We start from the raw sequence: 25,932 nt of genomic DNA, 5'->3' as shown, positions 1-25,932 counted from the left end.
CCTGTCCCCCCCCCCAGTAATGATTGTCAGCACCCTGCCCCTCCCCCCAGTAATGATTGTCAGCACCCAGCCCCCCCAGTAATGATTGTCAGCACCCTGTCCCCCCCCCCCAGTAATGATTGTCAGCACCCTGTCCCCCCCCAGTAATGATTGTCAGCACCCTGCCCCTCCCCCCAGTAATGATTGTCAGCACCCTGTCCCCCCCCCAGTAATGATTGTCAGCACCCTGTCCCCTCCCCCAGTAATGATTGTCAGCACCCTGTCCCCTCCCCCAGTAATGATTGTCAGCACCCTGTCCCCTCCCCCAGTAATGATTGTCAGCACCCTGTCCCCTCCCCCAGTAATGATTGTCAGCACCCTGCCCCCTCCCCCAGTAATGATTGTCAGCACCCTGCCCGCAGTCTCGCGCACACCTGTACCCGGAGACTTTGCAGCATTAACCCCTTTTTCTCCACCACCTCAGGAGCAGAGAATGGCGGCAGGCACTCACCGTGCGGCTGTGACCGGGGAGGCGGCAGCGGGAGGGGCGCGGTCACTTCACGGCGCCGAGTCCGCCTCACAGCGCAGCGCGGCCGCCCGGGGCCAGCAGGACCCCCGGAGCAGCCTCCATGGAGGATCAGCTTGTATTTGCATGCCAACTCCCAGCATGCTCCGGGGCAGTGACGCAGCGGGGACGTGGTGGATTGTGGGAGGATGGAGAATCCCTGACTGGCGGCAACTACCCGGACTACAGCTCCCAGCATGCCCCGCGCCGTGCAGGGCGGCGCACACCATAGCGGTCTGCAGGCGGAGGGGCGGCGCCGCGGCCGGGGCATGCTGGGAGTTGTAGTGCCGCAGAGAAGGGCAGACCCCCGAGGTCAGGGCTCACAGGCAGACGGCCCCCAGAGCCGACATGCACGGACTGGTGACCAGAGGACCGGACCTGGCGGGTGTGCTCACTAGGACTGACAGCTGCCGGGATTACCGTCCCGAGGCCGGACCTGCGCGCTCTGCCCACACACACTGCATTAACCCCTTAACCACCGGGGGGATTTGTCTTCCCAGAGCCATCACTTTTTTATTTTCCGTCATTACGGCCATGTGAGGGCTTGTTCTTTGCGGGACGAGTTGTACTTTTCAATGATCATTGGTTTTACCATGTCGTGTACTGGAAACCAGAATTAAAAAATTCTAAGCGGTGAAATTGCAATAAAAGTGCAATAATCCCACCGTTGTGTCTGGTTTGGCTCTTTTGCTCGGTTCAGTAAATGCTGATCCTGAGGGGCCATGGTGATCCTCCAGGTCAGTGCGGGGTCACAGGCACCGGACAGGTCTCTAAGTGGTAAAAACAAACAATTGCGCCACTTCCCGATCCCCACAGTGTCTCTATTTTTCGTGATCTCAGGTCGGGTGACGGCTTTTTTTTCCCGCGCCGACGTTTTTAGCCCCTTCACCCCCAAGGGTGGTTTGCACGTTAATGACCGGGCCAGTTTTTACAATTCTGACCACTGTCCCTTTATGAGGCTATAACTCTGGAACGCTTCAACGGATCCCGGTGATTCTGACATTGTTTTCTCGTGACATATTGTACTTCATGATAGTGGTAACATTTCTTTCATATTACCTGCGTTTGTTTGTGGAAAAAAAAATTGAAATTTGGCAAAAATTTGGAAAATTTCGCAATTTTCCAACTTTGAATTTTTATGCCCTTAAATCACAGACATATGTCACACAAAATACTTAATAAGTAACATTTCCCACATGTCTACTTTACATCAGCACAATTTTGGAACCAAATTTTTTTTTTGTTAGGGAGTTATAAGGGTTAAAATTTGACCAGCAATTTCTCATTTTTACAACACCATTTTATTTTAGGGACCACATCACATTTGAAGTCATTTTGAGGGGTCTATATGATAGAAAATACCCAAGTGTGACACCATTCTAAAAACTGCACCCCTCAAGGTGCTCAAAACCACATTCAAGAAGTTTATTAACCCTTCAGGTGTTTCACAGGAATTTTTGGAATGTTTAAATAAAAATGAACATTTAACTATTTTTCACAAAAAATTTACTTCAGCTCCAATTTGTTTTATTTTACCAAGGATAACAGGAGAAAATGGACCCCAAAAGTTGTTGTACAATTTGTCCTGAGTACGCTGATACCCCATATGTGGGGGTAAACCATTGTTTGGGCGCATGGCAGAGCTCGGAAGGGAAGGAGCGCCATTTGACTTTTCAATGCAAAATTGACTGGAATGGAGACCGGACGCCATGTTGCGTTTGGAGAGCCCCTGATGTGCCTAAACATTGAAACCCCCCACAAGTGACACCATTTTGGAAAGTAGACCCCCTAAGGAACTTATCTAGATGTGTTGTGAGAGCTTTGAACCCTCAAGTGTTTCACTACAGTTTATAACGCAGAGCCGTGAAAATAAATAAATCCTTTTTATTTTTTAGCCCCCAGTTTTGTATTTTATTAGTATGCTGATACCCCATATGTTGGGGTAAACCCCTGTTTGGGCACATGGCAGAGCTCTGAAGGGAAGGAGCACTGTTTTACTTTTTCAACGCAGAATTGGCTGGAATTGAGATCGGACGCCATGTCGCGTTTGGAGAGCCCCTGATGTGCCGAAACAGTGGAAACCCCCCAATTATAACTGAAACCCTAATCCAAACACATCCCTAACCCTAATCCGAACGGTAACCCTAACCACACCCCTAACCCTATTCCCAACCGTAAATATAATCCAAACCCTAACCCTAACTTTAGCCCCAACCCTAACTGTAGCCTTAACCCTAACCCTAGCCCCAACTCTAACCCTTGCCCCAACCCTAGCCCCAACCCTAACCCTAACCGGAAAATGGAAATACATTTTTGTAATTTTTTAATTTTTCGCTAACTAAGGGGGTGATGAAGTGGGTTTGACTTACTTTTATTGCGGGTTTTTTTAGCGGATTTTTATGATTGGCAGCCGTCACACACTGAAAGACGCTTTTTATTGCAAAAAATATTTTTTGCGTTACCACATTTTGAGAGCTATAATTTTTCCATATTTTGGTCCACAGAGTCATGTGAGGTCTTGTTTTTTTGCGGGACGAGTTGACGTTTTTACTGGTACCATTTTTGGGCATGTGACATTGTTTCATCGCTTTTTATTCCGATTTTTGTTAGGCAGAATGAACAAAAAACAGCAATTCATGTATTTCTTTTAGGGGGGGCGTTTATACCGTTCTGCGTTTGGTAAAATGGATAAAGCAGTTTTATTCGTCGGGTCAGTACGATTACAGCGATACCTCATTTATATAATTTTTTTATGTTTTGGCGCTTTTACACAATAAAAACTATTTTATAGAAAAAATAATTATTTTGGCATCACTTTATTCTGAGGACTATAACTTTTCTATTTTTTCTTTGACGCTGTATGGCGGCTCGATTTTTGCGGGACAAGATGACGTTTTCAGCGGTATCATGGTTATTTATGCACCGCTCCTGGAGGCTTCCCGGCGCCTGCTCTGAGCAGGCGCTGTGAAGCCACCTCCCTGCAGGACCCGGATGCCGCGGCCATCTTGGATACGGGCCTGCTGCAGGGAGGAGGAGGTAAGAGACCCTCGGAGCAACACGATCACATCGCGTTGCTCCGGGAAGCCCGCAGGGAGCCCCCTCCCTGCTCGATGCTTCCCTATACCGCCGGAACACTGCGATCATGTTTGATCGCAGTGAGCCAGGGGTTAATGTGCCAGGGGCGGTCCGTGACCGCTCCTGGCACATAGTGCCGGATGTCAGCTGCGATAGTCAGCTAACACCCGGCCGCGATCGGCCGCGCTCCCCCCGTGAGCGCGGCTGATCGTGCTGGGCGTATTATTCCGTCCTTGGGAAGTAAGGCCCACCCCACATGGACGGAATAGTACGTCCAATGGCAGAAAGGGGTTAGGCTACGTTCACATTTGCGGTCAGCGCCGCAGCGTCGGGCGCCGCATGCGTCATGCGCCCCTATATTTAACATGGGGGCGCATGGACATGCGTTGTGCTGCGTTTAGCGCCGCATGGCCGCAAGCGTTGGACGCAAGAAACGCATCAAGTTGCATTTTTTTTGCGTCCAACTTGCGGCCAAAAACGACGCATGCGGCGCAAAACGCAGCGTTTTAGCGTGCGTTTTGCCGCATTTTTGTTTGCGTTGTGCGCTGCGGCGCCGACGCTGCGGCGCACAACGCAAATGTGAACGTAGCCTAAATGAGACCATTTTGGTGCAGATCTTTTGATCTTTTATTAAATTGTTGCAGCGACAAAAAAAACAAACGTAATTCTGCAGTTTTTTTTCCTCGTTATGCCGTTTACCGATTGGATTAACCCCTTCATGACCCAGCCTAGTTTGGCCTTAATGACCTTGCCGTTTTTTGCAATTCTGACCAGTGTCCCTTTATGAGGTAATAACTCAGGAACGCTTCAACGGATCCTAGCGATTCTGAGATTGTTTTTTCGTGACATATTGGGCTTCATATTAGTGGTAAATTTAGGTTGATAATTTCTGCGTTTATTTGTGAAAAAAATGGAAACTTGGCGAAAATTTCGCAATTTTCACATTTTGAATTTTTATTCTGTTAAACCAGAGAGTTATGTGACACAAAATAGTTAATAAATAACGTTTCCCACATGTCTACTTTACATCAGCACAATTTTGGAAACAACATTTTTTTTTGCTAGGAAGTTATAAGGGTTAAAATTTGACCAGTGATTTCTCATTTTTACAAAAAAATTTACAAAACCATTTTTTTTAGGGACCACCTCACATTTGAAGTCAGTTTGAGGGGTCTATATGGCTGAAAATACCCCAAAGTGACACCATTCTAAAAACTGCACCCCTCAAGGTGCTCAAAACCACATTCAAGAAGTTTATTAACCCTTCAGGTGTTTCACAGCAGCAGAAGCAACATGGAAGGAAAAAATGAACATTTAACTTTTTAGTCACAAAAATGATCTTTTAGCAACAATTTTTTTATTTTCCCAAGGGTAAAAGGAGAAACTGGACTACGAAAGTTGTTGTCCAATTTGTTCTGAGTACGCTGATACCTCATATGTGGGGGTAAACCACTGTTTGGGCGCACGGCAGAACTCAGAAGGGAAGGAGCGCCATTTGACTTTTTGAATGAAAAATTGGCTCCAATCTTTAGCGGACACCATGTCGCGTTTGGAGAGCCCCCGTGTGCCTAAACATTGGAGCTCCCCCACAAGTGACCCCATTTTGGAAACTAGACGCCCCAAGGAACTTATCTAGATGCATAGTGAGCGCTTTAAACCCCCAGGTGCTTCACAAATTGATCCGTAAAAATGAAAAAGTACTTTTTTTTCACAAAAAAATTATTTTAGCCTCAATTTTTTAATTTTCACATGGGCAACAGGATAAAATGGATCCTAAAATTTGTTGGGCAATTTCTCCTGAGTACGCCGATACCTCATATGTGGGGGTAAACCACTGTTTGGGCGCATGGCAAGGCTTGGAAGGGAAGGCGCGCCATTTGACTTTTTGAATGGAAAAGTAGCTCCAATCGTTAGCGGACACCATGTCGCGTTTGGAGAGCCCCTGTGTGCCTAAACATTGGAGCTCCCCCACAAGTGACCCCATTTTGGAAACTAGACCTCCCAAGGAATTAATCTAGATGTGTGGTGAGCACTTTGAACCCCCAAGTGCTTCACAGAAGTTTATAACGCAGAGCCATGAAAATAAAAAATAATTTTTCTTTTCTCAAAAATTTTTTTTTAGCCCTGAATTTTTTATTTTTCCAAGGGTAACAGGGGAAATTTGACCCCAATAGTTGTTGTCCAGTTTCTCCTGAGTACGCTGATACCCCATATGTGGGGGTAAACCACTGTTTGGGCACATGCCGGGGCTTGGAAGTGAAGTAGTGATGTTTTGAAATGCAGACTTTGATGGAATGCTCTGCGGGCATCACGTTGCGTTTGCAGAGCCCCTGATGTGCCTAAACAGTAGAAACCCCCCACAAGTGACCCCATTTTGGAAACTAAACCCCCAAGGGAACTTATCTAGATGTGTGGTGAGCACTTTGAACCCCTAAGTGCTTCACAGAAGTTTATAACGCAGAGCCGTGAAAATAATAAATACGTTTTCTTTCCTCCCAAAAAATTTTTTAGCCCTGATTTTTTTATTTTCCCAAGGGTAACAGGAGAAATTTGACCCCAAGAGTTGTTGTCCAGTTTCTCCTGGGTACGCTGATACCCCATATGTGGGGGTAAACCACTGTTTGGGCACATGCCGGAGCTCGGAAGTGAAGTAGTGACGTTTTGAAATGCAGACTTTGATGGAATGCTCTGCGGGCATCACGTTGCGTTTGCAGAGCCCCTGATGTGCCTAAACAGTAGAAACTCCCCACAAGTGATCCCATTTTGGAAACTAAACCCCCAAGGGAACTTATCTAGATGTGTGGTGAGCACTTTGAACCCCCAAGTGCTTCACAGAAGTTTATAACGCAGAGCCGTGAAAATAAAAAATCATTTTTCTTTCCTCAAAAATAATTTTTTAGCCCGCAATTTTTTATTTTCCCAAGGGTTACAGGAGAAATTGGACCCCAAAAGTTGTTGATCAGTTTCTCCTGAGTACGCTGGTACCCCATATGTGGGGGTAAAGCACTGTTTGGGCACACGTCGTGGCTCGGAAGGGAGAGAGCACCATTTTACTTTTTCAACGCAAGATTGGCTGGAATCAATGGTGGCGCCGTGTCGCGTTTGGAGACCCCCTGATGTGCCTAAAAAGTGGAAACCCCTCAATTCTAACTCCAACACTAACCCCAACACACCCCTAACTCTAATCCCAACCCTAACCACAACCGTAACCCCAACACACCCCTAACCCTAGTCTTACCCCTAATTCCAACCCTAAGGCTATGTGCTCACGTTGCGGATTTGTGTGGATTTTTCCGCAGTTTTTGAAAAATCTGCAGGTAAAACGCACTGCGCTTTAGCTGCGGATTTACCGTGGATTTCCAGTGTTTTTTTGTGTGGATTTCACTTGCGGATTCCTATTATGGAGCAGGTGTAAAACGCTGCGGAATTGCACAAAGAATTGACATGCTGCGGAAAATACAACGCAGCGTTTCCGCGCTGTATTTTCCGCACCATGGGCACAGCGGATTTGGTTTTCCATAGGTTTACGTGGTACTGTAAACGTGATGGAAAACTGATACGAATCCGCAGCGACCAATCCGCTGCGGATCCGCAGCCAAATCCGCACCGTGTGCACATAGCCTAATTCTAACCCTAATTCCAACCCTAACCCTAATTCTAACCCTAATTCTAACCCTAGCCCTAAGTGCAACCCTAGCCCTAAGTGCAACCCTAAGTGCAACCCTAAGTGCAACCCTAGCCCTAAGTGCAACCCTAAGTGCAACCCTAGCCCTAAGTGGAACCCTAAGTGCAACCCTAGCCCTAAGTGCAACCCTAAGTGCACCCCTAGCCCTAAGTGCACCCCTAAGTGCACCCCTAAGTGCAACCCTAGCCCTAAGTGCAACCCTAAGTGCAACCCTAGCCCTAAGTGCAACCCTAAGTGCAACCCTAGCCCTAAGTGCACCCCTAAGTGCAACCCAAGCCCTAAGTGCAACCCTAAGTGCACCCCTAAGTGCAACCCTAAGTGCAACCCTAGCCCTAAGTGCAACCCTAAGTGCAACCCTAAGTGCAACCCTACCCCTAATGGAAAAACAAAAATAATTATATTTTCTGTATTTTATTATTGTCCCTACCTATGGGGGTGATAAAGGGGGTGATTTATTTACTATTTTTTTTATTTTGATCGCTGTGATAGAACTTATCACAGCGATCAAAATGTGCAGGAATGAATCTGCCGGCTGGCAGATTCGGCGGGCGCACTGCGCCAGCCATTTTCCAAGATGGCGGCGCCCATGAAGCAGACGGCCGGACACCGGGAGGGACATCGGAGCTAGGTAAGTATGGGGGGGTGGGACCGGAACACGGGGGAGGGGGGGGGGGAATCGGAGGACCTGGGGAGCAGACAGGAGGACCGGGGGAGCCGACAGGAGGGAGGAGGGGAGCGGAACGGAGATCGGGGCAAAAAGGACGACTGGGGAGGCGATCGGTGGGGTGGGGTGGGGGCAGATCGGGGTCTCCAGCCATGGCAGATGCTATTGCAGCATCGGCCATGGCTGGATTGTAATATTTCACCATTTTCATAGGTGAAATATTACAAATCGCTCTGATTGGCAGTTTCACTTTCAACAGCCAATCAGAGCGATCGTAGCCACGGGGGGGTGAAGCCACCCCCCCTGGGCTGAAGTACAACTCCCCCTCTCCCTGCAGATCGGGTGAAATAGGAGTTAACCCCTTCACCCGATCTGCAGGGACGCGATCATTCTGTGACACAGCATATGCGTCACAGGTCGGATTGGCACCGACTTTCATGACGCATACGCTGTGTCACAGGTCGGGAAGGGGTTAATCCTTTTTAGATATTAATAGATTGGGCGATTCTGAACTCCGCGATACCAAATGAGTTTGATTTTTTATTGTTTTATTTTGAATGGGGCAAAAGGGTGGCGAGTTGAACTATTATATTTTTAAAACTTTTTTTTTTTTTTAACCTGCTTCACTAATCTCCATGACAGACCAGAAGCTGCGATCCTCCGATCACTTGTGCTGCAGCCCTGCCCGATGTAGCAGAAATGCTCACTAGCTATCTGGCTAGGACAACCATGGGGGTCTCCTGCAGACCCCAAGCTGTCATGCCAACCTGAGGTCATGTGACACAGGCACCGTGTGCCTCCGTCAAAGTTTAGCGGCATTTAAGATGTTAACAGCTGCGGGTGGATCGCGATTCCACCTGCAGCTGTTAGGGGCACATGACAATTCATCAGATCAGTGGCACCAAACGGGGGAGGCGTCCGATGTCGGATACATCCGTCACTGGAGGTTACAGGATTAATGCCGAGTTCACAGTTATCCTGCTCGCTGCAGTGAGCGCTCCCTGCCGGGTGTACAGTCATAAACACGGTGCGCGCCTCTGAAAAGATGGAGACCGCTGAAAGGAGGCAAAACAGAGGCCGGGGAAACCTTGTAGTGAGTGATCTGTCTGGATCATTTATTTCAGAAATTTGGATGGACTACACGGGACCAGAGGCCACTACACCATGCGGGGGGACGGGGAGGGAGCCACTATACTGTGCAGGGGGTCACTACACCGTGCGGAGAACCAGTACACCGTGGGTGGACCACTACAGTGACATATTTGTTATTTCCACTCTGCGATATCCATTGTTTATGTCCAGAACACGACCAAACCGTGCCCCTTCCTTTTATCAACCCAATTTTACCACTAAAAGCACAACATGTCATGAAAAACAAAATGTCACGATCCCAGGGATGTGTAGAAAGGCCACAGGTAATGCCATATAATCGGACGTCAGATCTGAAGTGGGGGCTCTCCAGGAAGGCGCGGACCCCACTGCAGGGCTGGCTCACAATGGTTATCCCACCTAACCGCACAAAAAACCGCAGGTGCGTTTTCTGCCAGGAGAGACAGAATCCGCACCAGAAATTCCTAAGCCTAATCCGCAACGTGTGCACATAGCCTAAAGAATAGAAGATTCCGGGCTGTCAGATACTGATGTAGGAATATGGGAAGGTAAACCTTCGGTCTATAGAGCTAACAAATCTGCATAGAAGGCGTCTCTGACCAAACCCTGCAGACCACGAGCTACACACGGGGTGAGCGGGAGAGCTGCCAACTACAATACAGAAAGCACAGGTCACACCAAGAGCAGCAGCACAGGGAGATCAACCAGCGAGAGCACCCCCTGCAGCACAAAGCTGGTAATGCAGCCGCTAGTCAGGATATAGCCACACATTGCAGGAGGACAGAGCAGCACCACACATTGCAGGAGGACAGAGCAGCACCACACATTGCAGGAGGACAGAGCAGCACCACACACTGCAGGAGGACAGAGCAGCACCACACATTGCAGGAGGACAGAGCAGCACCACACATTGCAGGAGGACAGAGCAGCAAATATAAAACAACAAAAGCGTCCAGAGCACAGAGGCTCCATCATCGGCTGAGGACGTAGAGAAGAGCACAACAGAGATGTGACAGCAGGCGGGTGCACGGGGCGATGGGTAAACAGGCTGCCGATCACCCGATTATTTCTCATCTCTTGTGCAGCAGAGATCATGGTTCTCGTTGGAGCACTGTCCAGTGTGACAAGACTGACGGCGGTCGGTGTGAATGCACCCGCAGGAGAGGTGTGATCCGGGGTTTGCTGGAGCCGTGAAGCCTCCATGTAGTGACTGACAGAAGGGCTGAATATGAGGGAAGAGTCAGGCGGCCGCATACAAACACACAGACCGGCACACTCAGGTCTGAAGAGCCACCGGCCAGTCCAAGCACTGCAATCACCCCCCCCGAGCTGCACGGCCGGCTCCCCCCTAACACTGGGATTAATCACAGACCTAAACCTGCTTAGCTTCAATGTCCCAGATTTTATCTGTGGCTCTTACATTGGCGTTTCTATATTATGACCTTCAGTCGTGGCCGAAAGTGCTGGCACCCTTGAAATTGTTCCAGAAAATGAAGTATTTCTCCCAGAACATTATTACAATTACACGTTTTGTTATATACATTTATTTCATTTATGTGAATTGGAACAACACAAAAAAAAACCGAGAGAAAACTAAAAAAAATAAAAAGGCAAATGATATCAATTTTACCCCCAAAACGGGCTGGACAAAATTGTCGGCACCCTCAATGTAATATTTGGTCGCACTTGTTGGAATAAATAACTGCAGTCGCTTCCTATAACCATCCACGAGCTTCTTCCTCCTCTCAGCCGGAATCTTGGACTCTTCTCACAATCTGCTCCCGATCTCATATTTCGCCTTCTCCCAACATCGATTGTGAGATCTCTCCACAGGGGATCAGTGGGGTTTACATCTGGACTCATTGCTGATTACCTTGCTCCAGCACTTTGGTTCCATCCATGTGGCTGCAATGGGCATGAGTAGAATCGCGATCCGCCAGCGCCCATTAACTAGTGAAATGCCACTGTCAAACTCTGACAGCGGCATTTAACAAGCGCTGCCGGCCACGCGGCCGAAGTACGCCACCGCTGACCCCATTACGTGATCGGGGGTCATCGGTGCGTTTCCATCACAACCAGAAGTCTCCTGAAGACCTCCATGGCTGTTGATGACAGATTGCTATGAGCGCCCCCCTGTGGTCGGCGCCCATAGCAATGCTGTAATTCAGCTACATAGAGGTGATCTGAGCATCGCTCCTATGTAGCTGAGCCGATCAGGTTATCGCACACTTCTAGTCTCCCACGGAAACTATTGAAGCATGCCAAAATTAAAAAAAAAAGTGTTTAAAAATATAAAAAAAAATATAAAAGTTCAAATCACCCCCTTTCGCCCCAATCAAAATAAAATAAAACATCAAACCTACACATATTTGGTATCGCAGTGTTCAGAATCACCCGATCTATCAATAAAAAAAAAGGATTAACCTGACGACAAAATTACGTTTTTATTGGTCGCTGCGTCATTGCATTAAAACGCAATAACGGGCGATCAAAAGAACGAATCTGCACTAAAATGGTATCATTAAAAACGTCAGCTCGGCACGCAAAAAAATAAGCCCTCACCCGACCCCAGACCACAAAAAATGGAGACGCTACCGGTATCGAAAAATTGTGCAATTTATTTTGTTTTTTTAAAGCACAGTTTGGAATTTGTTTTTACCATTTAGAAGAGAACATAGACATGTTTGGTGTCTATGAACTCGTAATGACCTGGAGATTCATAATGGCAGAGCAGTTTTAGAATTTAGTGAACCTAGCAAAAAAGCCAAACAAAAAACATGTATGGGATTGCACTTTCTTTGCAATTTCATCGCACTTGGAATTTTTTTTCCGTTTTCTGTTACACAACATGGTAAAACCAATGGTGTCGTTCAAAACCACAACTCATCCCGCAAAAAAATAAGCCCTCACATGGCCATATTGACGGAAAAATAAAAAAGTTATGGCTCTGGAAACAAGGGGAGCGAAAAACAAAAAGCTCCGGGGGTTAAGGAGTTAAGCCTCTACCATATCTGACTGTAGGTACTGTGTTATTTTCTTTGTAAGTCTCATTCCATTTTTGGTGAACAGTAGAATGATGTGCTTTACCCAAAAGCTCTATCTTGGTCTCATCTGCACACTACACGCTTTCCCAGAAGAATTTTGGCAAACTGCAATCTAGGTTTTTATGTCCCTGTGTCAGCAGTGGGGTCTTCCCGGGTCTCCTGCCATAGTTTTATTTCGTTCATAGAATCCTAAAATATTAGAGTTGTAAGGGACCCCCAGGGTCATCGTGTCCAACCCCCTGCTCAATGCAGGAGTCACAAAAAATCTCAGATGTCTGTCTAGCCTCTGTGTGAAGACTTCTGTTGATGGAGAACTCACCACCTCTCGTGGCCGCCTGTTCCACTCATTGATCACCCTCACTGTCAAAAAGTGTTTTCTAATATCTAATCTGTGTCTCCTCCCATTCAGTTTCGCAAAAAAGGGGAGGCACCAAGCGCACTACTATGGCATAAAGTTATATCCTACGGGGTGCAAAACAGAGGTGAGAACCAAATCCTATAATTTGAAAAAAGCGTCACTGTAATGATGCACACCACGCAATATGTGCAAAATACAAAAAAGAGGTTTTATTAGTACACCACACACGTTAAAACATAACTAAAATGCAACAACAGCAAAGAACATAGTCCATTAAAGATGAGATCCACATAACAATCCGTACATAGTGTAATACCCGAACAACAGCCTATACATCTACTGGCTCATGGGACTGCTAATAATAGACAAAATAACCAGTCAAAAAAACGACCCCACAGAAAATATCCTAAAAAGGATATATAGGGCACAGCTTTTCCCAGGACACTTGAGCCCTTAACCGGGAAACATACCGTATATAGAATAACAAGAAGGCCCATGAAGCAGACACCAAAGAGTTCAACAGAATATAGATTACCTGTTGTAGATATTGGCAGGGTAAGGTATCCCCATGCACCGAATGGATGGACCAAGGCCCTATATTCTGTTGAACTATATCTACCGCATTTCCCTGATCCACCCAGTCAGTGATTCCATCATAGAGACAGATGAGTCTGAACAAATGATTGAACAGCATTGAACAAGACATGCCAGAGATCTTTTCTGGTATAGAAGTAAGGCTCACTGGCCTGTAATTTACTGTCTCCGTCTTCTTTCCCTTTTTAAGATAGGGACAACATTTGCCCTTCTCCAATCTTCTGGGACTTCTCTGGTTCTCCAGGATTTTTCAAAGATTCTGGCTAGTAGTTCTGCAATTTCCTCTGTCAACTCTTTCAGTCCCCTAGGATCTAATTCATCTGGACCAGGAGATGTAAATTCATGTAAATTAGCTAAGTGTTCCCTCATTATCTCGTTTATGGATAGTGTGGATTCTTTTATTCCTTCGATGGTACTATGAAGATCCGTTGATGTTACAATTGCTTTCTTAGAGATAACAGAAGCAAAATAGGAATTTAAAAGTTTGACTTTCATCACTTCTGATCACTTCACCCTTTTCATCCTGTAAAAATCCTATAGCATCTTTGACATTTATTTTGCTTTTCACATACCCCCCTCACCCAAATCCTTTTTGAGACTTTTAGTCTCCCTTGCATGCCTCATTTCATTACTGGCTTTAGCTCTTCTAACTCTTGCCCTGCAGACAGCATTATATTCTTCTTTAGATATGACTCCGTTTGATATACAATTCTTTTTTTCCTTTTTAACAAGTGATTAAGTTCTGTGATTATACATCCTGGTCTCTTTAAATGCTTCCAATTCTTTTTCGGGATTGTTACCGATTGTGCGGTGAGAATTTCGTTTAGTAAAATCTCCCATCCTTCTTGGACATTTCTGTCCTTTAGAACATCCGGCCATTGGACCTTTCCTACCCTCTTGCAGAGTCCATTAAAATTTGCCTTTCTGAAGTACAACCTTAAAGTCTGAGTCCTCACTGGTCTTCCATCTCTTGTAATCCAAAATTCGAGGATAGCATGATCGTTGCCTCCTAAATTCCCAGCCAACTTTACTTCCTCAACCATTTCCTCCCTGTTGGTAAGAATTAGGTCCAAGATTTCAGATCCTCTTGTTCTCTCTTCTACCTTTTGAAAGATAAAGTTGCCAGCAAGAGAAGATAAAAATTTTCTGGATCTAGTACATTTGCTTGAAAGAGATTTAAAACAAATATCTAGATAGTTAATATCTCCCATGATCATTATGTCGTACGTTTTTTTGAGAATAGAGACATCGATGTAAAAACAGTTCATCCATATCTTCAGTCTATCCAGGTGGGCTATAGTAAACACCTACAATAGTGTCCTTTCTGTTCTTCTCTCTGAGTTTTTACCCAAACAGTTCTACAGAGCTACCAGTCTCTGAAGCTTGGATCTCTGTGTAGATATTTGTTTTCCTAACATACAATGAAATACCTCCTCTCCGCTTCTTCATCCTGTTTCTAATAAATAAGTTTTAGCCTTCAAGCCTCATACTCCAAGCATGTGTATCATCCCACCAAGTTTCAGTGATGACTGACATATCTCTCTTCCTGCGTTAGCAGCTGCAATTCTCCTTGTTTGTTTTCCAAGCTCTGTGCAATTGTAGAGACACATTTTAGTTTGTAGTCTGTTTCTCCTGCTCCTCTATTTTCATTCAGCATTTGTTTTTTTGTTCTTTATTTCCACTTCTAATAGGGTTCTCAAAAGAATTCATTAGCTGCATACTTTTTCCTGGCCGTATATTTCCCATCCCATCTCCTGATGAGTGTAGCAAGGCATCCACCAAATATGTGTTTTCCTCTTTTTGTAAGATGCAACCCATTTCTAGCAAGGAGTCCATCATACAGATATTTCACTGCATGGTCAAGACGTAGACAGTTGTTCACCAGTAGAATCCTGTTCAATCTCCTTGGTCCACGTCCATCTACTGGGAGGATGGATGAGAAGAAGATCTGCGCTCCCAGTTTATTCACTTTCCGGCCAAAATCTTCAAAGTCTCTGCCTATAGTTTCCAGGTCCTTTCTTGCGGTGTCATTTGTTCCTGCATGAATTTGTAGACATGGATGGTCGTCTGTAGCTCCGGAGAGTCTTGATGCCCTATAAGACACCTTTGATTTGGGCACCAGTAAGACAGCGCACTTCTTGTGAGGTAATGTCCGGTCGCAGATAGCGGCTTCTGTTCCTCTGAGTAGAGAATCCCCCATGACCACCACTCTCCTTTTCTTCTTCACCACGGCGCTTCTTCTTCTCCCTTCAATAGGCTTCCGATTTCTTACTGAGGTGTTCTTTGTGGGCAAAACTTTTTTGATGAACATCTTCTCCGTTGTCCTGCGTGAGAGTTTTTCAGTGGTATGGGTGCTGACTGCGTCCTCACCCTCCTGCTTCTTTGGGTCACATGCTTCAATTTCTCTTCTGCAGGTACATTGAAAGCTGCTTTTCTTCCAAAATTCTGAACAGTGATTTCTACTCTGTCATTATCTTCTGCAGGAACACTGAGAAGTTCTTCTCTTGGAACATTCCGAAGAGATTCTTCTGTTCTGTGAAGGAAATCCTCATCTTCTTCGATGAGCTTCAGTGTAGATATTCTCGCCTGAAAACTTTGCACCTTTTCCTCTACTAAGAGTCACAAGCTTGTAAAGTTTGTCTTTTCCTCTGGAAAGTCTGTAAACATATAGCGCACATTGCAGCACCATGTGGGTGATCTTCTTTTCCATGCTGAACAAAACAAATTTGTGCCGAATCGCCGTAAAGATTATTATGCAAATTATCTTCCTCAAGCTTCATTCCTTGTTTCATGATTTCCTCCAAGCAGCTTGATCCCGCTACACCCAAAGATCCTCAGACTCACGGCGACTCTTCACTCTTCCCGAATTGCACCAGGAATATGCAAAGTGGACATTAGACGCTGACACTGATGCCCCCTGAGGCGGCAGGACAGCTTGAATTTCTTAGGAACTTGATTGGGGCTTATCCTCCATCTGGACTATCCTGCGTTCAACATTTCATCAATTATTCACTGCCGTCCACATCCAGGGAGATTAGCTACAGCGCCATGGCTTGTAAACCTCTTGATTATGTTGCACCATGGACAAAGGAACATCCAGATCTCTGGAGATGGACTTGTAACCTTGAGATTGTTGATATTTTTCAACAAATGTGGTTCTGAATTCCTCAGACCATTCTCTTCTCCTCTGTTCTCTATGCTTAGTGCCGCACACACAGACACACAATGCAAAGATTGAGTCAACTGTCTCCCCCTTATTATCTGGTTTCAGTGTGATTTTCATATTGACAACACCTGTTGCTTGCCACAGACGAGTTTGAACAAGCATCACATACATGTTTGTAACAAAGTTGTTTACCCACAATTTTGTCTGGCCCATTTTGGGTGTTTTGGAAGATATGTCCAATTTGTCTTTTTCTCTGATTTTTTGTGTTGCTCCAATACAAAGGAAATAAACGTGTATACCGACGTGTATAACAAAACATGTGTAATAGTAATAATTTTCTAGGAGAAATACTTCATTTTCTGGAACAATTTCAAGGGTGCCAACACTTTTGACCGCAGGTCTGTCATTCTGCGTCCCGATGCATTGGTGTTCTCCAGCTGATTCCTTATCGTGGGTCTGTAGATTACTCCTGCCTTGTATTCCTGTGTCGTGGGCACCACATATTAGGATGCACAGGAGAAGCCAACCTTTCATAGTCCGGTATTGTGATGGTGAGAGGTGGGTGCAGCTGGTGCATGTTTCCTTTGCCCGGCTCCTATGGTGAAGACGGGACACTTCTGGTGAGGAGAGTCTCTATATTAGGTGGCTGGGAAGGGGTGAATCTGGGAATATTTCCTCCCGCCTATGGAACATGGGCAGAAGCTCAGCACTAATCTTCCTTAGGATGCTGATGTGGGGGTTGTATGTGACCACAGGAGGCGCTGTTACCCACTCACTCCAAGAGGTGGCTCCTCGGAGATGTACCTCTGAACCTCTGACTGTAGATTTTGTGGGTGTCTTGGATGAAAGTGCCTCCATCTCACATACAGGAACTTGCTGACAGTCTGCCACTTGATTTTTGGAGGTTACTTGCAATCAGCTGCCGAATTTCATGCACAACTTTCATCCTGAATGATGGAGGCCAATGTGATGCAATTTCTGAACACAACATTGAGCTGGGAACTCGCCGCCTCTCGCATTTACATAATTGACCCACAGTCACTATCCGCTGCTTCGGGGAGATCACCATCTTAGAAGGACTGGACGGAAAGGCAAAATAAATCCAGGACGCTTCACACGGGGGCGACACCGAGCAACAACCTCCTCCAAACAGCGAGCCTCCAGTATTGGGGCCGGCTACTGTTCCATGCGCCACAAACGAGGCCGAATCTACAGACACCCCATAAGGAGTGAGCTGGAAGCCTCCGCCCGCACCCGGAAAGATCTATAGATCCAAGTACTGAAAGGCAAGAATGACACAGAGAAATCTGGGACTTGTAGTGGACATTCAGGTCTGTGACAGAAGACCTGAGGGTAACAGAGGGAGCCGTCACTACGTGGACACCTCCCAACTCCAATCACCTTGCCACAAAAACATTATAAGCCACAACAATTCTGTAATTTGCATCATGTGAACATTCCTCACGGTAATCTCTGCACAGCTATTTGTTACAAGCTTATATATCGCCAACATATGCCGCAGTGCTGTACAGTCCATTACTGGGGCTCATCTACAACCCCCCATCATTCTCACTAGATAATGTCTTCACTTTATTTTCTGTTTTGTTTCATTTGGAGGGGGTCTCACACGGGGCGTCACAGGAAGCCGAGGCTGCACTCCCCGCAGCTTCTATCACCCCCTGTAACAGGACGCCCTTCGGGGGCCCTGCGGTCACTCAACACAGCTTTTGCCACCAAACTGACATCATTAGGGGGCAGTGACAGAAGCAGGCGAGTGACAGCAGCGCCGCCCCCGAGGACGATCTGTTTCAGTAGTATGGTGACTGACCGCAGTGCTGGTCCTTAAGGATGTCCCAGTTCTTGCAGGGTAATGAGTGCAGCCCCAGCTTCCTGTGACGTCACCTGAGACACCAACAAACGGACGCGCGCTAAGAAAACTCGTCTTTGGGTGCAAAAGTAAAGGGGTCTGCCCACACTTCACACATACCGATGTACCAGGGTCTCCTATCCCCCCTCACACACACCGGGGGTCTCCGCTCTCCCCTCCTCACACACACCAGGGGTCTGCTCTCCCCACCCCGCTCATATACCGGGGGTCTCCTCTCTCCCCTCACACACACCGGGGGTCTCCTCCCCTCCTCACACACACCGGGGGTCTGCTCTCTCCCCTCACACACACCGGGGGTCTGCTCTCTCCCCTCACACACCCCGGGGGTCTCCTCCCCTCCTCACACACACCGGGGGTCTCCTCTCTCCCCTCACACACCCCGGGGGTCTCCTCTCCCCTCACACACACCGGCGGTCTCCTCTCCCCTCACACACACCGGGGGTCTCCTCTCTCCCCTCACACACACCGGGGGTCTCCTCTCTCCCCTCACACACACCGGGGGTCTCCTCTCTCCCCTCACACACCCCGGAGGTCTCCTCTCTCCCCTCACACACCCCGGGGGTCTCCTGTTATGATCCGGTGACCCTGGAGCCACATGAGACTATCTCTGGAGTAGGTGGTACCTGTACTGACCGCAATCCTAATACTGACACCGCAACTAGAAATAGCCGTGGGATGTACCTAACCAGGCCTAGACACCTCGACACAGCCGGAGGACTGTTGTGAACTATACTTCTTGGCTCCCTCTTGTGGTCACTAGTGGTTGGTACTTGGATTGTCTTTCCCCAGGTTGGTACTCACCTGGTTCGTTAGGCCTGGGGTGTTGCTATTTAAACTTCCTGGATTCTCAGTCCAGTGCCTGGCATCGTTGTAATCAGTTCATTTCTGTTTGCTCCTGTCTTCAGGTCCTGGTTCCTTGCAAGATAAGCTAAGTCCTGCTTTCTTATTTTTGTTTATTTGCATTGTTCTTATTTTTGTCCAGCTTGTACAATATGTGATTCCTGATATCGCTGGAAGCTCTAGGGGGCTGATATTCTCCCCCCTCACCGTTAGTCGGTTCGGGGTTCTTGGATATTCAGCGTGGATATTTTGCAGGGTTTTTTGCTGACCGTATAAGTCATCTTACTATCTTCTGCTATTAGTCAGTGGGCCTCTCTTTGCTAAAATCTAGTTCATTCTTACGTTTGTCTTTTCTTCTTACCTCACCGTTATTATTTGTTGGGGGCTTGTACTATAACTTTGGGGTCTTTCTTCTTGAGGCAAGAGAGGTCTTATTTTCCCTGACAGGGTTAGTTAGTTCTCCGGCTGGCGCGAGACGTCTAGGATCAACGTAGGTACGTTCCCCAGCTACTGTTAGTTGGTTGTGCTAGGATCAGATATACGGTCAGCCTAGTTACCCCTTCCCTATGAGCTGGTATTTATGTTTGCAGACTTTGCTGAAATCTCTGAGATCCTCTGCCATTGGGATCATAACAGTATGCCAGGCCAAGTGAATAGTTAATGCATTGCAGAAGCGGGATTAAAAGAAAAGAAGTTCTGTTGTTTTTTTTTGTTTGTTTGTTTTTTTTTCTTCCTTCCCCTTTTTCTCTGAGTGGCTTGAAGCTTTGCTGCAGACATGAATGTCCAGACCTTGATTACTAGTGTGGATCAGCTTGCTGCACGAGTGCAGGGCATTCAGGATTTTGTTGTTAGCAGTCCTATGTCAGAGCCTAAGATACCTATTCCTGAGCTGTTCTCTGGAGATCGATTTAAATTCAGGAATTTTAGGAATAATTGTAAATTGTTTCTATCTTTGAAACCTCGTTCGTCTGGAGATTCAGCTCAGCAAGTTAAAATTGTTATCTCCTTCTTGCGCGGCGACCCTCAGGATTGGGCTTTCTCGTTGGCGCCAGGAGATCCGGCATTGGCAAATATTGATGCGTTTTTTCTGGCGCTCGGATTGCTTTATGAGGAGCCTAATCTTGAAATTCAGGCAGAAAAAGCTTTACTGGCTATCTCTCAGGGCCAAGATGAAGCTGAAGTGTATTGCCAAAAATGTCGGAAATGGTCCGTGCTTACTCAATGGAATGAGTGTGCTCTGGCCGCAAATTTCAGAAATGGCCTTTCTGAAGCTATTAAGAATGTGATGGTGGGTTTCTCCATTCCTACAAGTCTGAATGATTCTATGCCGCTGGCTATTCAGATTGATCGGCGTTTGCGGGAGCGCAAATCCGCTAATCCTCTGGCGGTGTTGTCTGAACAGACACCTGTTTCAATGCAATGTGATAGAATCCTGACTAGAACCGAACGACAAAATCATAGACGACAGAATGGGCTGTGTTTTTACTGTGGTGATTCTACACGTTATATCAGCATGCTCTAAACGCCTAACCAAGGTTGTCAGTCCTGTCACCATTGGTAATTTGCAGCCTAAATTTATTTTGCCTGTGACCTTAATTTGCTCATTGTCTTCTTACCCTGTTATGGCTTTTGTGGATTCAGGTGCTGCCCTGAGTCTTATGGATCTGTCGTTTGCCAAGCGCTGCGGTTTTGTCCTGGAGCCTTTAAAAATTCCTATTCCTCTTAGAGGAATTGATGCTACGCCACTGGCGGAAAATAAACCGCAGTTTTGGACACAAGTGACCATGTGCATGACTCCTGAACATCGGGAGGTGATTCGTTTTCTTGTTCTGCATAAAATGAATGATTTGGTCGTTTTGGGTCTGCCATGGTTACAGACCCATAATCCAGTTTTGGATTGGAAGGCTATGTCTGTGTCGAGTTGGGGTTGTCGGGGAATTCATTGCGATTCTCCGCCGGTGTCTATTGCTTCCTCTACTCCTTCAGAAGTTCCTGAGTATTTGTGTGACTATCAGGATGTATTCAGTGAGTCCAGGTCCAGTGCTCTTCCTCCTCATAGGGACTGTGACTGCGCTATAGATTTGATTCCTGGTAGTAAATTTCCTAAGGGACGATTATTTAATTTGTCTGTACCCGAGCATGCCGCAATGCGTTCTTATGTCAAGGAGTCTTTGGAGAAGGGGCATATTCGTCCATCCTCTTCCCCTCTTGGTGCGGGATTCTTTTTTGTGGCCAAGAAAGACGGATCTTTGAGACCTTGTATTGACTATCGGCTTCTGAATAAAATCACTGTTAAATTTCAGTATCCTTTGCAACTATTGTCGGACTTGTTTGCTCGGATTAAGGGTGCCAAGTGGTTCACCAAGATAGATCTTCGTGGTGCGTACAACCTTGTGCGCATTAGGCAGGGAGATGAATGGAAAACTGCATTTAATACGCCCGAAGGTCATTTCGAGTACTTGGTGATGCCCTTTGGGCTCTCTAATGCTCCTTCAGTGTTTCCGTCCTTTATGCATGATATCTTCCGGAAGTATCTAGATAAATTTATGATTGTTTATCTGGATGATATTCTGTTTTTTTCTGCTGATTGGGATTCTCATGTAAAGCAGGTCAGGATGGTGTTTCAGGTTTTGCGTGATAATGCTTTGTTTGTGAAGGGCTCAAAGTGTCTCTTTGGAGTGCAGAAGGTTTCCTTTTTGGGTTTTATTTTCTCCCCTTCTGCTGTGGAGATGGACCCAGTTAAGGTCCGAGCTATTCATGATTGGACTCAACCCACGTCTGTTAAGAGTCTTCAGAAGTTCTTGGGGTTTGCTAATTTCTACCGTCATTTTATCGCTAACTTTTCTAGCGTTGTTAAACCTTTGACGGATATGACCAAGAAAGGTTCTGATGTGGCTAATTGGGCTCCTGCAGCCGTGGAGGCCTTCCAGGAGCTGAAGCGCCGATTTACTTCGGCGCCTGTTTTGTGCCAGCCTGATGTCTCACTTCCCTTTCAGGTTGAAGTGGATGCTTCTGAGATCGGTGCTGGGGCTGTTTTGTCGCAGAGAGGCTCTGGTTGCTCTGTGATGAGACCATGTGCTTTTTTTCTCTAGGAAGTTTTCGCCTGCTGAGCGGAACTATGATGTTGGTAATCGGGAGTTGTTGGCCATGAAGTGGGCATTTGAGGAGTGGCGTCATTGGCTTGAGGGTGCTAAGCATCGTGTGGTGGTCTTGACTGATCACAAAAATCTGATGTATCTCGAGTCTGCTAAGCGCCTGAATCCTAGACAGGCTCGTTGGTCATTGTTTTTCTCTCGTTTTGACTTTGTGGTCTCGTACCTGCCTGGGTCGAAGAATGTGAAGGCTGATGCTCTTTCTAGGAGCTTTGTGCCTGACTCTCCTGGAGTCTCGGAGCCAGCTGGTATTCTTAAAGAGGGAGTAATCGTGTCGGCCATATCTCCTGATTTGCGACGTGTGTTGCAGAGATTTCAGGCTGGTAGACCTGACTCTTGTCCACCCGACAGACTGTTTGTTCCTGATAGATGGACCAGCAGAGTTGTTTCCGAGGTTCATTCCTCGGTGTTGGCAGGGCATCCGGGGATTTTTGGTACCCGAGATTTGGTGGCCAGGTCCTTTTGGTGGCCTTCCTTGTCGCGGGATATGCGGTCATTTGTGCAGTCCTGTGGGACTTGTGCTCGGGCTAAGCCTTGTTGTTCTCGTGCTAGCGGGTTGCTTTTGCCCTTGCCCGTCCCGAAGAGGCCTTGGACACACATTTCCATGGATTTCATTTCTGATCTTCCGGTGTCTCAAGGAATGTCTGTCATCTGGGTGGTGTGTGATCGTTTTTCCAAGATGGTCCATTTGGTGCCCTTGCCTAAGTTGCCTTCCTCTTCCGATCTGGTTCCTTTGTTTTTTCAGAATGTGGTTCGTTTACACGGCATTCCTGAGAATATCGTGTCCGACAGAGGATCCCAGTTTGTGTCCAGATTCTGGCGATCTTTTTGTGCTAAAATGGGCATTGATTTGTCGTTTTCATCTGCCTTTCATCCTCAGACTAATGGCCAAACGGAGCGAACTAATCAGACACTGGAGGCTTATTTGAGATGTTTTTTTTCTGCGGACCAGGATGATTAGGTGACCTTCTTGCCATTGGCTGAGTTTGCCCTTAATAATCGGGCTAGTTCCGCTACTTTGGTTTCGCCATTTTTCTGCAACTCTGGTTTTCATCCTCGTTTTTCCTCGGGTCATGTTGAGCCTTCTGACTGTCCTGGGGTGGATTCCGTGGTGGATAGGTTGCAGCGGATTTGGAATCATGTGGTGGACAACTTGAAGTTGTCACAGGAGAAGGCTCAGCGTTTTGCCAACCGCCGCCGCGGTGTGGGTCCCCGACTTCGTGTGGGGGAGTTGGTTTGGTTGTCTTCTCGTTATGTCCCTCTGAAGGTTTCCTCTCCTAAGTTTAAGCCTCGCTTTAATGGTCCTTATAAAATTTTGGAAGTTCTTAATCCAGTATCATTTCGTTTGGATCTTCCGGTGTCGTTTGCCATTCACAACGTGTTCCATAGGTCTTTGTTGCGGCGGTACGTTGTGCCTGTGGTTCCTGCTGTTGAGCCTCCTGCTCCGGTGTTGGTTGAGGGCGAGTTGGAGTACGTGGTGGAGAAGATCTTGGATTCTCGTCTCTCTAGACGGAGGCTTCAGTATCTGGTCAAATGGAAGGGCTATGGTCAGGAGGATAATTCCTGGGTGGTCGCTTCTGATGTTCATGCGGCCGATTTGGTTTGTGCCTTCCACGCTGCTCATCCTGATCGCCCTGGTGGTCTTGGTGAGGGTTCGGTGACCCCTCCTTAAAGGGGGGGTACTGTTGTGAACTATACTTCTTGGCTCCCTCTTGTGGTCACTAGTGGTTGGTATTTGGATTGTCTTTCCCCAGGTTGGTACTCACCTGGTTCGTTAGGCCTGGGGTGTTGCTATTTAAACTTCCTGGATTCTCAGTCCAGTGCCTGGCATCATTGTAATCAGTTCATTTCTGTTTGCTCCTGTCTTCAGGTCCTGGTTCCTTGCAAGATAAGCTAAGTCCTGCTTTCTTATTTTTGTTTATTTGCATTGTTCTTATTTTTGTCCAGCTTGTACAATATGTGATTCCTGATTTCGCTGGAAGCTCTAGGGGGCTGATATTCTCCCCCCTCACCGTTAGTCGGTTCGGGGGTTCTTGGATATTCAGCGTGGATATTTTGCAGGGTTTTTTGCTGACCGTATAAGTCATCTTACTATCTTCTGCTATTAGTCAGTGGGCCTCTCTTTGCTAAAATCTAGTTCATTCTTACGTTTGTCTTTTCTTCTTACCTCACCGTTATTATTTGTTGGGGGCTTGTACTATAACTTTGGGGTCTTTCTTCTTGAGGCAAGAGAGGTCTTATTTTCCCTGACAGGGTTAGTTAGTTCTCCGGCTGGCGCGAGACGTCTAGGATCAACGTAGGTACGTTCCCCGGCTACTGTTAGTTGGTTGTGCTAGGATCAGATATACGGTCAGCCTAGTTACCACTTCCCTATGAGCTGGTATTTATGTTTGCAGACTTTGCTGAAATCTCTGAGATCCTCTGCCATTGGGATCATAACAGAGGACTAAATACCCCTAAAGATGGAAATGGGAAATCCTATCTTGCCTCAGAGCTGAGCCCCAAAGGATAGGCAGCCCCCCACAAATATTGACTGTGAGTTTAAGAGGAAATACATACACAGGCAGAAAAAACAGAGTTTAGCAAAAGAGGCCCTTCTAGCTAGATAGAAAGGATAGGACAGAGTTCTAAGCGGTCAGTATTAAAACACTAGAAAATTCCACAGCAGAAAATACTATATACTACATCTAACTAAAGACATAGGATGTATATCTGCATCTCCAGAGAAACCAGCATGACAGAAAAATCCAAACAAGTCAAGCTGGACAAAAACACAATAGATTGCACTGCACATAAAAGCACACTGCATGCGTGCTACAGAGAACCAAAACAAGGCACTTATCTTAGCTGAAATGACAGCAGGGCAGTGGAGGCAGACAGAGATGCAATCCCTCCAAGATACAATGGACAACTGGCAGGGATTGATGGATCCTACAAACCTAAATACCTAATAGAGCTGCAATAAGCAGAAACACCTGCCCTGGCCTATAATCCAGAGACCACTGCACTACCACTAACAACCACCGGAGGGAGCCCAAGAGCAGAATTCACAACAGTACCCCACCCCCCCTTGAAGAGGGGTCACCGAACCCTCACCAGAGCCCCCAGGCCAATCAGGACGAGCCAGATGAAAGGCTCGAACCAAATCAGCAGCATGGACATCAGAGGCAAAAACCCAAGAATTATCCTCCTGGCCGTAACCTTTCCATTTGACAAGGTACTGAAGCTTCCGTCTCGAAAAACGAGAATCCAAAATCTTCTCAACCACATACCCCAACTCCCCATCAACCAACACAGGAGCCGGAGGATCAACAGAGGGAAGAACGGGCACCACATATTTCCGCAATAAAGATCTATGGAAAACATTATGGATAGCAAAAGAGGCTGGAAGGGCCAAACGAAAAGACACTGGATTGATAATCTCAGAAATCCTATAAGGACCAATAAACCGAGGCTTAAACTTAGGGGAAGAAACCTTCATAGGAACATGACGGGAAGACAACCAGACCAAATCCCCAACCCGAAGCCGGGAACCCACACGCCGACGACGGTTGGCAAAACGCTGAGCCTCCTCCTGAGACAACACCAAATTGTCCACCACATGAGCCCAAATTTGCTGCAACCTGTCCACCACAGAATCCACACCAGGACAATCAGAAGGCTCAACCTGCCCTGAAGAAAAACGAGGATGAAAACCAAAATTAAAAAAAAAAGGCGAAACCAAGGTGGCCGAACTGGCCCGGTTATTAAGGGCGAACTCGGCCAATGGCAAGAAAGCCACCCAATCATCCTGATCAGCAGACACGAAGCAT

At 46.7% G+C, this 25,932-nt stretch overlaps 2 protein-coding genes across 5 annotated transcripts in view; one reads left to right on the top strand and one right to left on the bottom strand.

The window, feature by feature from the left end:
• LRRC51 (leucine rich repeat containing 51) overlaps positions 1–25,932 on the top strand; it is a 96,007-nt gene that overhangs the window by 1,192 nt on the left and 68,883 nt on the right. The window lies entirely within an intron of this gene.
• The window catches only part of NUMA1 (nuclear mitotic apparatus protein 1), a 74,889-nt gene that overhangs the window by 40,932 nt on the left and 8,025 nt on the right, over positions 1–25,932 (bottom strand). The window contains exon 1 of one of the 4 annotated variants that reach the window (XM_077298876.1): positions 491–663. The exons of the other annotated variants lie outside the window; for them this stretch is intronic. The gene's annotated coding sequence lies outside the window, so the exon portion shown is untranslated. Of the gene's footprint in view, positions 1–490; positions 664–25,932 lie in introns of those variants that run through there. 4 annotated transcript variants of the gene reach the window in all.

This window comes from Ranitomeya variabilis, chromosome 3 (assembly GCF_051348905.1).
Source record: "Ranitomeya variabilis isolate aRanVar5 chromosome 3, aRanVar5.hap1, whole genome shotgun sequence".
In the NCBI taxonomy this organism is placed as follows: Eukaryota; Metazoa; Chordata; class Amphibia; order Anura; family Dendrobatidae; genus Ranitomeya; species Ranitomeya variabilis.
Note: the sequence above shows the minus strand (reverse complement) of the source record. Positions and strands in the feature narration are given on the sequence as shown.